The sequence below is a fragment of the Elgaria multicarinata genome, chromosome 12 (assembly GCF_023053635.1).
Source record: "Elgaria multicarinata webbii isolate HBS135686 ecotype San Diego chromosome 12, rElgMul1.1.pri, whole genome shotgun sequence".
NCBI classification, from domain to species: domain Eukaryota; kingdom Metazoa; phylum Chordata; class Lepidosauria; order Squamata; family Anguidae; genus Elgaria; species Elgaria multicarinata.
This window is the reverse complement of record NC_086182.1, coordinates 32,996,434-33,014,269: the sequence shown is the minus strand read 5'-3', so window position 1 is coordinate 33,014,269 and position 17,836 is coordinate 32,996,434.

The window sequence follows — 17,836 nt, the reverse complement described above, 5'->3', positions numbered from 1 at the left end:
CTTAATCTAGGTCAAGGTCTTGGCCCATCAGTATCATCCACACCAGTGGGCTTCAACTGGTCCAGACCTGAGACCCTCCTCGGACTCCCAACCTGCAACATGGGACCCACTTTCACAATTGCCCTACTGGCAGCAATAGCTTTGCCGTGACCCATCTAGACTGAACTTGCGACCCACCAGTTGAAGACTACTGAGCTTCACTAACTGGCAGCTATGGCTCTCCAGAGCTTCAGGCAGACGTCTTCAAACCAGTTTCAATGCTAAGAATGTTAAATAAGGGAGGAAGCAGCAGCCAGGCACCTCTCCATCATGCCTGGGTCCAGCTCCAACTGAGAGCCCCCTCCCTCCTGCTACCAGCTGTCTCTGCAGAGGCCACCAGAGAGGGAGGAAGCAGCAGCCAGGCACCTCTCCACCGTGCCTGGGTCCAGCTCCAGCTGAGAGCCCCCTCCCTCCTGCTACCAACTGTCTCTGCAGAGGCCACCAGTGAGGGAGGAAGCAGCAGCCAGGCACCTCTCCACCGTGCCTGGGTCCAGCTCCAGCTGAGAGCCCCCTCCCTCCTGCTACCAACTGTCTCTGCAGAGGCCACCAGTGGGGGAGGAAGCAGCAGCCAGGCACCTCTCCATCATGCCTGGGTGCAGCTCCAGCTGAAAGACCCCTCCCTGCTGCTGCCAACTGTCAACTGTCACTGTTGAACTTTGCAACTAAGAATGTAGTGCCTGAATTTGCTTTTCTTTCCCTCTCCTCCCTCCCAATCCCCTTTCCTTTTGTGTCATGTCTTAGATTGTAAGCCTGTGGGCAGGGACTGTCAAGAAATATTTTTGTAAGCCGCCATGAGAGCCTTTTTTGGCTGAATGGTGGGATAAAAATGCATAAATAAATAAATAAATAAATAAATAAATAAATAAATAAGACATCATCCTTCCTGCTGAGTGGGTAATGCTTGAGTAGAAAGGGACCCATGTTGCACCTTGCATTACATTCAACCGCGTACGATATACATCCTGGCACAACCCAAAGCATCTGACCCAAGCATGATTTTCTAGAATGGTTCATTTCTAAAATAATAGATGCCATATTTCCTGTCCCCTTAATTTCCAAGGGGGTGCAATGCACACTCTTTGCAGGCACAGGGGTCCTCTTTTTGCCTTGTATTCCAGGGCTGAGTAATGTGCCAGGCCCCAATTCACCACGAAGCGTCTCCTTGAAATGGCAAACTGGAGCATCCACCCAGCAGTAAATTTGCTTGCAGTTATACTTAAAATTACAAGTCCCCAGCATTGTTGATCCGTCAAATCTTTCCGAGGCCCGTTTCCCCCAAGCAGAGCTCCACCTACGGTTACCTTGGCCTCTCCTTGTTTTGAGTTGGAACCTTCGGCAACCTCTTTATCATAAATCTAGCTGGATTTAACTTCTAGCTACTGATCCTTCTGACAGTAATGGGCCATTAACCAACTAGACATAAAATTGAAAGTGTAAATCCTGCTCCTGTGGGGAATTAGAACGCAGGTTTTAGGATGCAGGCCATGAAACGCAAGAGTTCATAGCCATCACAAATGAGGCCTGATTAACGCCCTCCCTCCCTGCCTCCCTCCCTCCCCAGAATCCTCTAGTTTGCAGTTTTCCTGAATCAGGGAGACGGGGGATCTGGGGGAGGGGAGGCACTGCACCAGCAGCAGCGAAAGCAAAACCCTCTGGAGAGAACAAACCGCTGACCAGGTCCTGGTCAATTTAGCAGTCTCCTTAGCCAAATAACCCCTTTCCCCCTCTGATGGGTTTCTTGAATATCCTTCTGTGGATATTAGCTTAGCTTCTGAATACACAAAAACTGGGTTTGTACACATGTACCCAGCCATGGCTGCAGTGAGAATAACTTGGCCAATATTGGAATGCAGTGAATCTATGGTGTGGCCATATCTTATTATCGTGCGTGCCAATCCGGTTTCCCCATCCACCATCATACAAGGACACACAGTCTGACACACACACACACACACACACACACACACACACACACACACACACACAGAGAGAGAGAGAGAGAGAGAGAGAAAGAAAAAGGAGACCCTGGTGGTGGAAAAGCTACCCAAAAGGGCAACCCAAAGGCAGCTCCATCCTCTTCCACCCAGTTCTTCTGCAATGTCCCGTTTTTTCTGTTTCCAAGCAGTTGTCTCGTTCCGCCCTTGTGTGTGTTAGCAAAGGCCAAGAGCGGCCTCTGCTGTTTGCTGGCAGAAAGTCAGCAGCACCCAGGAAAGGCAGGCAGGCAGCTCAGCTCCGTCAGAGGCTGTTTGTTCACACCTCTGGTCATTTTGACCTGCGCTCCCATCTCACGCACCACAGCGCCAAAGACAGTGTCCCCATACGTCACTCAGGAGCGCATGGCTCTGTTTGCATCGTTGGCCTGACGTGAACATGGATGCCACCGCAGAGGCTTGCAGAAACCTGCCTTTCGTCGTACTTGTGGTTTTATCCCGAGATGGGCCGGTGCAACTTGCGGCCTGCTGGGCCAAACATCATCCAACAGCCCAAGACGGTTGGCCCATCAGGGTCCTAATCAACCCAATGGCTTTGCTGCCTGCCCAGGACTGCAAAATCAGAGGAGATGCAACATGAGGGTGACCCTTACTTTAGATTGCTTTTGAAAAGGGCGAGATCCATCCATGGTAGAGGATTCTGTCAACCACCACTAGCAATAATAGCTGTATTTGTATTTCATTCTTTGTCGCTACAATCATTGTGTAAAAAATGGGCACAATTCAAAGTGCTGGTTATGACCTATAAAGCCCTACATGGCTCGGGTCCAGGTTATCTGAAAGCCCGTATTCTCCCTTATGAGCCTGCCCGTGCTTTGAGATCTTCTGGAGAAGCCCTTCTTTCAGTCCCACCATCTTCACAGGCGCGCTTGGTGGGAGCATGGGACAGGGCCTTCTCGGTGGCTACTCCAGTGCTCTGGAACTCTCTTCCCGGGGAAGCTAGGCTGGCTCCCTCCTTGATGGGCTTTCGGAAGCAGGCAAAAACTTCTTTGTTCCGGCAGGCCTTTGGAGAATAATCTGGCCCTCCATCTTTGTTAAGGACTTGTAAAACTGTTGTGTATTTTAAACCTTTAATGTTTAATGTATTTTTTTTTAAAAAAATGTACGTTTATTTTCTTAGGTTTTAAAATGTATATGTTTAAAATTTTGTAAGGCCGCCTTGAGGCCCAGTATTGGGCAAAAGGCAGGATACAAATAAATAGGAGGAGGAGGAGGAGGAGGAGGAGGAGGAGGAGGAGGAGGAGGGGAAGGGGAAGGGGAAGGGGAAGGGGAAGAAGAAGAAGAAGAAGAAGAAGAAGAAGAAGAGGAGGAGGAGGAGGAGGAGGAGGAGGAGGAGGAGGAGGAGGAGGAGGAGGAATTAAAAACTAAAATCTCAGACAGCTCCCCACCACCATAGAAAGTTGCATGTATGCATATCTGAACAAGTGAGGGGAAGCTTGCTTGAACAGAGACAGGCTTTCTAAAAGAGAGCTGTTGTCTTTGTTCTACTGAATTTGCCTAGAGGCATCTGGCTGGCTGTTGGCATGGGGCAGCGTCAAGGGTAGGCGTGGTTGGGCATTTACCGAGAGTCCACACCCCAGCAGGGGCCCACTGACAAGACCTCCCTGGACTGGCTCCTCCTCTCTACCACTGCAACCTGCTTATTACCCAACTCTCTCTGGCCCAGGCGATGGTGATGGTGAGACGGAGGAGGAGCAGATGCCAGGGCCTACTTGCTCATTGGCTCTCCCTGCCTGTCAAGCATGCAAGTGGGAGCAATGCTGAGCCAGAGGAGGTGGAGCAACAGCAGCTGGTGACCATGACAGGGAGAAGTCAGACTCGCTGAGGGAGGGGTCCCCTTGGAGGGTGCCTTTCCCAAGGGCCCATGAAAACCTGGAGCTGTCCCTGGAGGCCGGGTTAAATAAGCTCTTTCGAATTGGAACTAGATATGGAATGGTTAAATCGACGACTTGTTCTAACCTGCCTAGAAGCCTTCAGAGATGGCGTAGGGTGTTTTTTAAAAAAAAATTAAAGAAATGACACAACCCTGGCTCCCCAAACAAAAGGCCAGAGCTCGTTCATTGCTCTGCGATTTCCTCCTTCTTGTCTTCCTGGGCTTGAGCATGGTGCTGCGGTGTTTGGTGCATTTGCACAGCCCTGTCTTGGGTTTATCAGTGACCCATCGGAGTGCTTTTCTGCATCGCTACAACACCGTAGTCCTCTTCGGGCGTCCGTTCTTCTGGGTTGAACTGTGATTTCCCAGGGTTCTTAATCATGCTGAGAGGCCCCCTGGATGCAGGAAGCTCTCCTGTCCAGGTTATCACCCTCCACATGTACAGGGTGGTGGATGCAGCCAGGGAGGGGCTGGAGTGCCCCTCTCCCCATGTGTTCATTCAACATGGAAGAATTACACACACCCCGCCGCCCCGAAGAGGGCTGATGAAGCACAGCAACGTGCCCGTGCATTCAGCCATGGCATTTGACCCTCTCCAATTTGGCCTCGTGCAGCAGGACATGGATTTGGCCGTCTCCCTTCACCCTACGAGCTGAGCTGGGCCACTCCACCGCCTCTTTCTTGCGACTCTCAGTTTACATAGTCAGGGGAAAGCAATTAAAATAGCTTTATGCAGAAGGCCATTCAGCGCCCCCGCCTCAGAAATTGCTGGGGCGGCGGGGGGGGAATAGTTCACAAGGGCTTGAAGTATTTATGGCACTTTCACACTTGATTTAATTCCTGTTTGCAGATCTTTGGGAGGCTTTAATGCCTCTTTTCCTGATTTATCTCAAATGTATTTTTGCAAATGTAGCTGGGCCGGTGGGGAATGGTTGCATTTAAATTGTCCGTAGCTGTGTTTGTTAAATATTATTGCTGCAAAAGGCAGATTATACCCTTCCAAATATTTAATAAATCTCCTTTTCATTAAGTTGCAGCTGGTGTGTGTTTGTGTGTGTGCATACACAGGCTTGTGTGCGTGTGTGTAGCCTCCTTTTTCTTTATTTTCCCTCTCCCTCTGTAGCAATTCTCTATTCCTCCAAAACCAGAGGATTATATGGGAAGTGAGTTTACGGACTTTCCGTTTTCTACCAAACTGTTGAGTCAGTGCTTAAAGACCACTGCATAGATTGAATGTATGCAATCTATGTGTCCAGAATTGCATACAGGATGTGGACAGGAGAACACTTTTCATTTGTTAATGTACTAGGCATTGTTACGTTGCCCCATATGGCAAACAGGAGAGTCAAGGAATATCTACGAATTTTGTTCCTGTTTGCAAATCGTGTGGACATCTCCTGTGCCCAAACATGGACACAAAGAGGAGCATAATACTTGGGAAATTTCTGCTATTTCCTGAGCTTGTGTTCACCTACGAAAGTGTGCACTTCTGCAAATGTGCATTTCCTTCCCAAAACTGTATTTTCACACTTTTCATCAATGATGGGAAAGTGTGTGTTTGAGGTGTGTGCTTGGAGAAGCGCACATTTTCCTTGTTCTGAAATCCACACTTTCCTTTCTGAAAACAAAGGAAGACACTCACATTCAGGCATGAGGACGAGGTGAGAAAAGCATCGAAGTAGGAAACGGAAAACCTCAACGTGTTCAAACATCACTCGTTCTTCCACCCCAATAAGCAATCTCAGAAGAATTATATGGGGGGGAAGTCACCTCTTGGTGATGTATCCCAGTAAGAACAGATAGAATGTCCTCATCTTCAGGTTGAACCACAGATGGCCCAGTTGTGATTCAGAAACCAATCAAGTGCTGCTCTGAACTAATTCAAGGAAGGTTTCAGTTCTGCAAAATGCCAAGGCTTTGCACAAAAGTGTACAGAGCTCAACAAAAGGAATTTGGGGTAAAGGTGTTCCCTCTTCATTGGTCATGTACAAGAGAACAGGCTAGATTGAACATATAAAGATGGGCCGTCTTGATTGGACATTTACAAGAGAACAGGCTAGTTTTAACATATAAAAGGTTAGGCAAAAAGGCAATTAGAGGGGGGGAGGAGGAGGAGGCTGAAATGGAGGGAGGACGGTTGGAAGGGAAGAAGAATTAGAAAAAGAAAGGAAATCAGAGGGCTGATTTGGAGAAGCTGAATGCTTGAAAAAGCTAAGAACTCTGATAGAAAGGTATTACTGGGAAGAACGAAAAGAAAATAGGGACCCAGTCTAGTTTGGAATTAGTTGGGTGCATTTACCCTGCTTATATTCTTACCCTTTTGCTCTTGAGGTGTGGGTGTGTTGTAACTATTCAGATCTTTAAACCCTCCCCCCCCAACACTTTTTCAGTAAACCTTTAATTTATTGTTATTTAAACTTTGTCATTTCTTTTACTGTTGAGTTACCCACCTTATGCCTAAAAGCTAAACCCTACACTACCGAAATATTTTTACAATAGACCCATAGGGTTTTAAAGCTGTTTGGTGGAGGCAACCTGGGGGCAAGAAATCCACTGGTAGCAGCAAAAATACCAGCATGGCCTGGGGTGTAGCTGGGCCCGCCATCTCTCTCTTGGGAGGGAATTCCATCGTATAGGGGCAAGCACTGAGAGGGCCCTGTCTCTAGTGCTTACCAAGTTTACTGATCTCACAGGTGGGCCAGTGAACAGGGCCCCTGCCGAAGATCTTAAAACATGGGCAGGTGAATATGGGTGTAGGGAGTCCTTCACATAAACTAATCCCAAACAGTTTAAGGCTTGAAAGTTCAAAACCAGTAGCTTGAATTGGGATTGTTGGGCTGGTAATATCCTGCATTTTCATACCAGGGACGATTCACAGAAAGTGTAACGGTTCTTTTGTTTGATGCTTGAGGCTCATAGATCCTTCATGACACCCTCCTGCACACCTACATACCTCTCTATATACACATACACACACACACACACACACACACACACACACACACACACACACACACACCTTGATCTTTTGCACTTATCCTGCACTTAAACATGAAAGTAGCTCCTAACCATTAACCCATGGAGGTCTCCATCCTAATAATATGAGGATTAATTTCAAAATGTCTATCTTGCCCACCCTGTTTCAGGTGTCCTACTTTACAGAGGAGAGTCCTCTTATTTGAAGTTCTGCCAGAGGAAGGGTTCTCTGTTTGGAGTATTGTCCACTCCAAGTCCAGTGTAAAGATTAAAAAACCACAAGAGACCATATGAAGGGAAAGGAGGGGGTCCTGGCATTGCCCATTAATGGCGAGCACCTGAGGCACGTAGCTCACCGGGTCAATCCTCCTCGCTGTGATGCGATGTCTTGTATTTCTCTTTAAATTATAGCCATTCTTTCTCAATTTGCATCTACACATAGAAACAAGCACATGCAACCCGTGTCCTCTTCCTTGGCGATGGGTAACAGACCGGCCTGTTGAAGCAGCTCTGGGTGGCACACGAGTCCTGCCCCTCAACAACTATTAGCCAATGTCTAAAGTCTTCTCCCAGCTACGGATACCAGATGCAGATGATATGCAAGATCAGATAATGGGCTACCTCTGCGCCCAGTAGGGATGGGTGAACCCTACCCCACCCTGATGTCTGATCTAAGGTGGGGTCTGCCATGGGGAAATCTAGGCTGCTTGGGGCCCCACAGATTTCCCCGGAGCCCTGCTGTGTCTGCCGAAGTGTTTGGGGCAGCTCTCCAGCTTTACAAAAGCAGCAGCTTGCTCTTCCAAAGACAGACCACCAGGTGTCAGGCCTGCACCACTAACGACGTCTCCTGTCCTTAAGATTGCCATCTCTTAGACTTAGGGTCTTCTCTAACAGTAGGGTTTCGAGAGTTTAAGTTGCATCACACTTTTGCCTTGGTTTGTCCTCACATTACCTCCCTTCGTATCCCTAGCCTGTGAAGCCCTGATCACTTACACCTGTGCGCTTTTAGGGTTCATGCATCTTTATACCTCTCCTGCCCTGCGCATCCGTGCATCGCTGCTATTCCCTTGAGATGCACTCTCACCTTGTTATTCCCGCTATTGCACCTGCCCGGACACCTCCTTTGTACCTCCCCCTGCAGTTTATTGGTTGTTGGTAGTTGTAGCAGTGAGGGTGATGGACATGGCGTACACACACCCCTCCAGCGAGGGTGATGGACTAATTTGAAATTTAGCCTTCTCACCCCCTCCCCTTTCTCTTAGTTTTAGCCAAGGGCACTTCGTTGTCTATTTTTCAAGCAAGAAGAAAACAAGAAAGGAGGCGTCCCGCTGCTTGAGAAAGACTGCAAAGCATTAACTGTTGACAGAAATAAAGTATTTTGCCTGTCTTCCATTCCTATTTTGCCTCTGTCTTCCATTCCCATTTTGCCTCTGTCTTCTCCTGCAAGGACGTAGGAAAAGTAGAACAAGCTATATAAGGAGGAATGCTCTGTCCAGGATAGATAAGAGTTGTTTAGAGAACACCTAGCTATTTTAAATGAGTTCAGGCCTCAAGGGCCAGATAAATTACATGCCAATGGAGCTTGTGGAAATTATTTCAGAGTTGCCGTCTGTAATGCAAAACTGCAAAGAAAGATGGGTTGGTTCTGTGAGTCTAAGGGCACAATCTTAGTTAAGTTTAGACAGAAAAAGGTCCTACAACTCCCAGAATGCTGGGGGCGGTAGAAAACTGTGCAAAAAATAAGAAACCACCAAAAGTTCAGTGGTTAGAGGAAAGGAAGGAGTGTCCTTCTAGGGAATTAGAGAGGGACAGGACTGGTATCCCGGGATGAGCCAGGCCTGAAATTTTGCACCTCTGGTCTAAAACTGCCTAGCTGCACCACTGGTAAAACTCAAAAAGCCCTGCTAGGGATGCGAGGGGATAGCATGGCAGCCCCAGGACTGGGCTGGATGGCCCCATCATTCCATTAAATGTTAAATAATTTCCGAAGAAGCATCATCCAACAGAGCAGACCTGCCTGGATTCTGGGACTGTTACACAAACAACTTGTTTTCCGTGCCTCTGACACAACCCTCCTTCTGTTCAAGTGTGAACAGTGCGAGCCATGCTCTTTGCTTGAGCACTCCACATCCTGTTTGTCAGCTTTCAAAAAAATCAAAACGAGGATGGGAAGACGACCAGAAATCCATAACATTTCTTAAAACGCCATCTGTTCCTGGAAGACACAACATCCTGGCTTTTAACAAGCCCAATGAGTTCCAGATGAACCTTAACTCTGACGAATTACAATTGCATCTATAACACAGATTTATGTGTCTGCGGGCTGAAGCGCCATTTGTTAAGTGGTGGTTTTATTAATACAGATGCATCAAATATTGTCCAGTTACAATGCTGAGGTTGAAAATAGCCATTTTGGTGGCTAAAAAAAATGTTTCTCAAAATACGCAGTGCAAATATTCATGATTTTTCTTGCAATCCTGTTCAATCCTATTTGGCTACTTCAGATGCTTTGATGACTTTCCCATCCCACCTTCTTCTGCTGCTTTTTTCCTTCTTGGGTGATCCCAGCCAATCAGGAATCACGTGGCGATTGTGATGACATCATAGCACAGTGGTTCCCAAAGTGGGCGGTACTGCCCCTTGGGGCTGTGGGATTGCATAAGGGGGGCGTTAAGAGGCAAGGAGACGGCGGGGGGGCGCTAAGAGGCAAAGGGGCAGCAGGAGGGGGCGCTCGAGGTGGTCTTTTCCGAGAAGCGCCTCTCCAGAAGGTCTTAACACCCAGGAACATTTTTATGGGAGAAGGTAGTTTGGTCCCAAACCATATAGGGGAAGAATCCACACATGTATTAATACCGTTTAAGAAGAGTCCTTTTAATGGTGAATTGAAATGTTTCAAAAGCACCAAAACGCTAATGAAGAGACATACCCTGCTTGGTGTGCCCTGCCACGCCGGCTGCAAAACAGAGGCGTTCGCTCTCTTTTCCCTCCTTCCCTCCCTCAGCAAGCCTGTGGTGGGTGCTTCGGATTTTGAATAAATATTCAATTAATTGTTACTGTTTTGAATTTTATTGTTATTATCTTCCTTAGTGGGTCGTTGAAAACCACTATTCTGAATAATGATTTTTATAGTGTAGGGTAGGGGGCGCTGGGCATGAGTTTGTGGAACCAAGGGGGCGGTTACCTGAAAAAGTTTGGGAAACATTGTCATAGCACAATGCAACCAGACAGTTTGGGAGACATGATGACATCAGCGAAGGCAAATAAAAGCACTTGAAATGGAGGACAGTGATTACAGCATTAGTAACGCAAGTGACACCATTCTACTCAGGGATGACAGAGTGAATAGCTATGTAATAAGGATGTCATCTAATTAAACAATTCTTACTTGATTAAAACTTATTTGATTAGTCAACTATTGAAATCTGCATTATTCTGCATGTACTAAAACAGTATACCTTCCATGTTTTTAGATCAGCTATGTATGAATGTTTTAGGAAGCACCATCTTAAAAGAAACGTAAGAAGAGCCATGCTGAATCAGACCAAAGGCCTATAACAGCGGCCAGCCAGGTGCCTCTGGGAAGCGTCTCCCTTCATTCTCACACAGGTGCTAACGCCTCTTCCAAGATGGCATCTCCCATCTATAATTTGCAAAGTACTTCTGTTTTTAAAAAGAATTAACGTATGTTGCACAATTAACTGGGGGTCCCTTTACATCAATGTAAAGGTTTTTAATTCAGGCCGACTCGTACAAATATCTAGGCCTATGGTTTAATGAAACACTAAAATGGAACACTCATAATAAATATGCTAAAGCTAGGGCAGAGAACTTAATCGGGGCACTTTCTCGTGGTTTTTTTTCTCCAGGGGTGGGCAATACATTCCAGCCACCACTCAGGTCTATAAAGCAAAGGTGGTGTCCCAATTTCTATTTGGTGCCCCGATATGGCTTCCTCTTTATAAGAGCTCACGGGAAGGTGTTCAATCTTCCTTTCTAAGGCCAATATTCGGAGTTCCAAGATGTGTTGCTAGTGCAGTCTTAAACCTGAAAGTTGGGTTGAGTACCCTAAAATGTATAGGGTGGATACATACACTCTATTTCTGGCTCCGTTGCAATTTAAGTCCTATCCCTAATTTGCTCTCCTCAATAGTCTGGACAGACTCTTATAAATCCCCATGGGTGAAAGCAGTTCAGCTAAAACTTACCACCATAGGGCTCTCCCATGACCATCTGTTATCCCTGGATCTGGGCAGCACCAAAAGGATCATTAAGCAGAGACTCCTGGACATTGATACTCAGGAGCTACAACAAGCTGCACGGGGCCCATGTTCCCAATATGCCTTGGGGCTAGGGGTCACGACTAAAACAATGTACCTCTGTATTTAAGCTGGTCATCTATACCCAAATATAGGAGGGCATTTTCCCTAGCAAGGCTTAATGCTATGCCTTCTAGGGTAATGGAGGACAGATTTGGGAAAGTTCCACTATCAGATAGATACTAGCCCTGTAACAACGAGGAGGTGGAATCTATCTCCCACGTATTATTCAACTGCAGCTTCTATCAGGAGGCAAGAAAAGCCCTTATCCATCCTTTCACGCAACGATTACCTGGACGATCGTCCGTGACCCTTATGTCGGCCCTTTTACACGCTCAATATAAGCATACCACCAAAGAAGTTGCTACATTTCTTAATCAGGCAATCCTTACCAGATCAGTTATGGTGGCAGGACTTCCTTTTGCTTCTAGTACAGAACTTTTAAGGAGGTTTCATGCAATCATACTCTGTTTTAATTCCATGTGTTTAAAATATTTATTAGGTGTTTTCATATGTTTTATTGGTCTGTTGACTGTGATAAAAAGAATTGAATTGAACCTAACCAATCAGAGACAGCAGCCCTACTATATAGCAATTCAGATTTGATTACATCACTGAGAGCAAATGAAGGCAGCTGCAAGTGAGAACAAGTGAGGGCAATATAAATGAATGGCAGCCCACAGAACAAATAACCAAAAATGGAAGCCGTTTTTCCACACTGCTGACAACATTCACCTAAAACTGAATAATTTTTTATCTCGCTGGTAATAATAACAATAACGTTCCCATCTCCTCTTTTTACTTTAGGGCTGAGGTAATCTACAAAAGTATTCAAGCCCCACCTGGCTAAAACAGCTGGCAGGGGGAATATTGTAAACCCAGCAAAATTCCTGTTTGAGACAGCAGAAACTGAATCTCACCAGGTGAATGTCATCGAGAGGACACGCACTATATAGACGGTTTTTCATACCAGTTTTCAACGAGATCTGCAGTTTTTTCAGTGGGGGTGTTATGGGCATGAGAGCCCTTGAAGCCATCTCCCTGGCTACGCAGAGCAGCTGCCCAAAGGTCAAGGTTCAAGCATCCCTTCCCATTTCAACCTACTCTCAGAAGCAACAAAGCACAGCTCTGCTCCATCTACTGCATGGCAGCCATTTTGATATTTCAAGGCCATTACGACGTCTCCTCTGAATTTTCTCCTCTCCGAGTGAAACCTTCAACTGTTCCTCATTAGACTTGGTTTCCAGTTCCCTCACTGGCCCTTGTCACTCTCCTCTGGACACTCTCCAACTTGTCACTGTCCTTCTCAAAATATGACAGCCAAACCAGGATATGGTACTCATTAGCACAGAATAAAGAGGGCCCCATATTTTAGGAGGATACCCCCAAATGCTAAAGTTGCTTTCCTGGCCTGTGTGTGGCCTTCCCAGAAGCCTCGTGCTCTGGTCACTGAACAGGATGAAGGGGTCCAGGGCCAGCGTCAAGGGTAGACATAGTTGGGCACCTGTCAAGGACCCACACCCCACTGAGAAGATCTCCCTGGACTTGCTCTTCCTGGCCACCACTGCAACCTGCTTGTTCACTGGCCTCTTGCTCTGGGCCAGACAACGGTGGTGGTGAGAAGGTGGAGCAGGTGATGGCTCTCTGCCAATCAAGCAAACAAGTGGGAGCCATGATGAGAAAGAGGATGAGGAGCCAGAGCAGCTGGTGAAAAAGGTGGTGAGAAAGGAGGGGAGCTGTAGACAGTGTCTCAGCCAAGGCCCACCAACACCTGGAGTTGGCTCTAACAGAGCAAATTTCAACCTGACCTTGCTACATCAAACCTCCTGCATCAAGCTGGCCCCAGGAAGATGGGGCAAGTGATAGGTACAGTTAGCCTTCCCATTCTCTGCCCCTCCTTCTATAGGGGGGCCGTGACCCCCACTTCCCCTCACTTCCCATAAAGTTCATGGCAGCCCGTGACCTTTCGACAAAGCCCACTGCTTCCGCGAAGATGAGTCTGCTGCTGCTTGGTTCTGAAAGGAAATGTCTGTTTTTGCCAAACGTCTCCAGGAATCTGATATCTAGGGACAGAAAGATGAAACAGGAAGGGACAAGGCATTGGCAAGGAACCCACAGCACACATAGAAAGATCTATCATTTGGGACTTGTGAAAATGTCATGGGTAAAAGAAGGGTTGAATTGAAAGACACATCTCTCCTTCCCCGCCCCATCATTTCCAGGATATTTTCAATGGTGAGCTTATGGGATGCTTTCGAGGTGGAACTGAAGTCTGAGCATTTAAAACATGGGAGGGGCCATGCGTCATCGCCAAAGCCCAATCCCCCCACCCACGCACCGCCCATCCAAAACAAAATATCTGGTTTTGCCAAATCTCTCAGGCAACAGGTATATGAAAGGAGCACGAAGAGATGAATCAGGACGAGACAAGATTTCTTCAACGTGTGTGGCGATCATCCCATCTGGGCCAGCTGCATTCTCTCTTCTCCTTTTCCTTCAGTCTCTGGCTTTGGATGTACATGAAACCGTTGGGTGCGGTCATCCGGAGTTTTAGAGTGCATTGTCATCAGTATGCTGACACGTGATGACACGCAGCTCTACTTCTCCTTTTCATCTTCATCATCAGTTGAGGCTGTGGATGTGCTGAACTGGTGCCTGGCTGTGGCAATGGACTGGATGAGGGCTAATAAATTGAAACGCAATACAGACAAGACTGAGTTGCTGCTGGTGGGTGGTTCTTCTGGCCAGATGGTGGGCGTTCAACCTGTTCTGGATGGGGTTGCACTCCCCCTGAAGGAGCAGGTTCGTAGCTTGGGGGTTCTCCTAGAACCATCTCTGTCACTTGAGGCCCAGGTGGCCTTAGTGGCACGGAGTGCCTTCTACCAACTCCATTTGGTGGCCCAGCTATGCCCCTATCTGGACGGGGATAACCTAGCTTCAGTCGTCCATGCTCTGGTAACCTCCAAATTAGATTACTGCAATGCTTTCTATGTGGCACAGCCTTTGAAGACAGTTCGGAAGCTGCAGCTTGTGCAAAGCGCAGCAGCCAGATTGATAACTGGAACCAGAAGGTTCAAACATATAACACAAATTCTGGCCCGTTTGCATTGGCTGCCTATACATTTCCAAACTCAATTCAAGGTGCTGGTTTTAACCTATAAAGCCTTACATGGCTTGGGGCCACAATACCTGATGGAACACCTCTCCTGACATGAACCTACCCATACACCGCGCTCAACATCTAAGGTCCTCCTCCGAGTGCCTACTCGAAGGGAAACTCGGAGGTTGGCAACAAGGGAGAGGGCCTTCTCGGTGGTGGCCCCCCGACTGTGGAATGATCTCCCCGATGAGGCTCGCCTGACGCCAACGTTGTGCTAGGTCAAGACTTTTCTCTTCTCCCAGACATTTAACCGCATTTAACAACATATGCGAAGTTTGTTTGTTTTTTAATGGCCCCCAGAACTGTTGTTGTTTAAAATTGATACTGTTTTACACTGTTGTTTTTATATTTTTGACGGTTTCAAATTTTGTATATTTTTTTAATGTTCACTGTTTTTAACTTTTGAAAACCGCCCAGAGAGCTTTGGTGATGGGTGGTGTATATATTTAATAAATAAATAAATATTTGGACGAACTCCACCTCTCCCTCGGGCGATTAAAGACCATTTAATCTGGTCTTTGCCAAGAACCCTTGTGTCTCTGGCAGTGGGGGTTAGTGCCTCCGATGATAAATACACTCAGGGATTCAGTCAGAACATGAAAGGAGCTATCCAAGGTGCAAAGCTTCGGAGTTCCGACTTGAAACCCAGAGCAGATTCACCACCCCACTGGCATCAGACCCACTGGCCTCTGGCCTCTCTGCTGTGGGATTCCCTCTGTCTGGGGATCAGCTGAACTCCTCCGGCATTGCTCACCATCCAGCCTGTCTGCACCCCGCTGCTCCTTCTGGGGTCCATTGATCAATTGCTACCTTCCTCTTCATTCAGCTCACCAGTTTGCACCTTCACTCCGCCCCTGTCCTCTGCTACTGACACACTGGCCCCGCCCCACCCCACCCCCAGCAAACGCTGCACTCTGAAGCTCCCCTGGCTCAGTCACTCATTCGCTTCGTTTGAGATCTCCGTTCATGTTCTTGTGTGGCTGAACACCTCTGGAGGAAAAGAGAAGTGTTGGCTTATTTCCGCCGCTACAAATTCACCCTCTGCTCCTTCTCCTCTGCCATCAACTGAATGACACTATTTCTCTGATCCGCCCCAACTCGAGGGATCCTGTCGCCTCTTCTTCCAGCTCTACCCCTTCCTTCCTCTCGTGCAAGCACTGAGTCATTACTGCCTCTTGGAGGGATGCCAGCTTTCACTGATGTTTTCTTGGCAGGCGTTATAGCGGGGTGGTTTGCCGTTGCCTTCCCCGGTCGTTATTACCTTTCCCCCAGCTAACTGGGTACTCATTTTACCGACTTCGGGAGGATGGAAGGCTGAGTCGACCCGAGCCGGCTCCCTGAAACCAGCTTCCGCTGGGATAGAACTCAGGCCGTGGGGAGAGTTTCAGCTGCAGAAACTGCTGCTTTACTGCTCTGCGCCACACGAGGCTTCCTTGCTCTCTGCTTAATAGTTTGCCTCTTTCTTCAATGTTAAGATTGATTCTACCTGCGCCAATCTCTTTTAACAGTCTTCCTCTGCCCTTTTCCAGCTCTCGCTCCTTTGGGAAATCATTGGGGAACATGGGTGAGAGGGTGCTGTTGCATTCGTGTCCTGCTTGTGGGCTCCTGGTCAACAGCTGGTTGGCCACCATAGTGCTGGACTAGATGGACCCTTGGTCTGATCCAGCAGGGCTCTTCTTAGGTTCTTATTCTACCCTTTCTTCTGTCTCCGCTTTAAGAAATGCCTGCCCTCCCATCTAACTCCTCCACATGCCCCCTTGATCCTACCACCTGTGAATTTCATCACATTGGGGAATGCTCCCCAAAGTCTCTCATGATTTGGTCAAGTTTCTGTCATGTCCCGCTGGAAAAATCATCTTCAGACAATGAAACTGAGCTCCTAAAGACAAACAACATCCACTAGTAGCCCATGCCAGAAGACCAGGAGGAGCCTGGGCCCTCAGCAGAGATGGCCACAGGCCCATCCCTGCAAGAGATGGAGAAGTTCACACACAGCCCAAGAATGCAGCAACTCAAGAGGCAGTCCAGAACAACCCCTGTAGAAGGGGAAACCTTTGTGCAAAAGAAGGCTTCTCTTAAGTCAAGGGCTCCTTCCAGAAGCCTCTGATGAGCTTCAGCTGAGTCCTGGGTGGGGCTCTTGAAGCTCCAGCTTAAAAACTCTCAATTGAGCCCTGCTGCTGGGTGGAACAACGTTTTTATTTTAGCTGCCCACACCATGAAACTTTGCTTCTTGGGCTGATCTGCCTCTAACTCCGGATAAAACCCTGCTTTTGAATTTCACATTTTTCTTGGACTGAACTTTTGCTTGCCTGCTGACTTTGCTAAGTGGATTTCTCCCTAGTTTGTTCTTGGGCTGAGCCCAAACCAGCCAAAGCACGATAATTTCCATGGATGAGGGAATCCTCTTCCTTTCCTCTGTTGGCTGAGGTTAATAATGTATTCATTTTATATGTATTAATCAGTTTTATGTATTTTATAATATTTTATATTCCATGTCATTCCCCGCCTCAATCCAGAGAGAGAGGCAGGTAATAATGTATTATTAATAATAATATTAATAATAATAATAATATGCTGAAGACACCCAGCCTTACTACTCTTCCCCTGTTGTCCTCCATCCCTTCCCACATCTCTGGCTTGACTCTAAATTCTGGGGAGGGGGTGTCCTAGGAAGGCTGCCCTCAGTGGGCCTCCCTCTGTGTCACTGGGCCCCTGGTAACAGCAGTACTACAGCTGCCAGCCTTCCCCCAACCCTTGTGTGCTCGCTCACAGGTTTGCCCAGTGGTGGCTGTTTTTGAGGAAATCAAGATGGGTGGCCTTTTTACCTATATGCCCACAGGTAAAGGAAAATAAACTGCTTTGGCCTTTTCATTATAAATCAGAAGATTCATGCTTTCAGCGTAACTAACATATATTAAGACTGCAACCACTTTCCCAACTAATGGTCTATGTTGCAATACACGTCACAGAAACAGTTAGACACAGCCTTCCTCAACCTGGGGCGCTCCAGATGTGTTGGACTACAACTCCCAGAATGCCCCAGCCAGCTGGAGCGCCCCAGGTTGAGGAAGGCTGAGTTAGAGGGTGGAGTGAGATATTTTCAAAGCAAGCTAAACTGCAAAAAGGAAACAGATGGATGTATGATTGCTTAATTAATTGCAATACCCATCTACGTATTGTTTTTCTAGTCTTAGAATTATTTGCACTCTGCACATGCATAAATGCCTTGCCTATCATTGGTTACTGTATTACAAAACTGTATTATGATTGGTGGGGAGATTCTGTCATTGTTTCTAAGGGGAACTGACCCTATAAATATGTTAGCCTTCCCTGAAATTAGTGGGCAGTTCCTCAGGTCCTGTGAGGGCGACCACCTTGCAGTGCTGCTCGTAATAAACTTTCTAAGGAGAGAGAAATTGTGTCTTGAGAGCCTTTGACCACCACTCAGCAAACAAAGGGGACCCCACCCATTTGGGTTCCT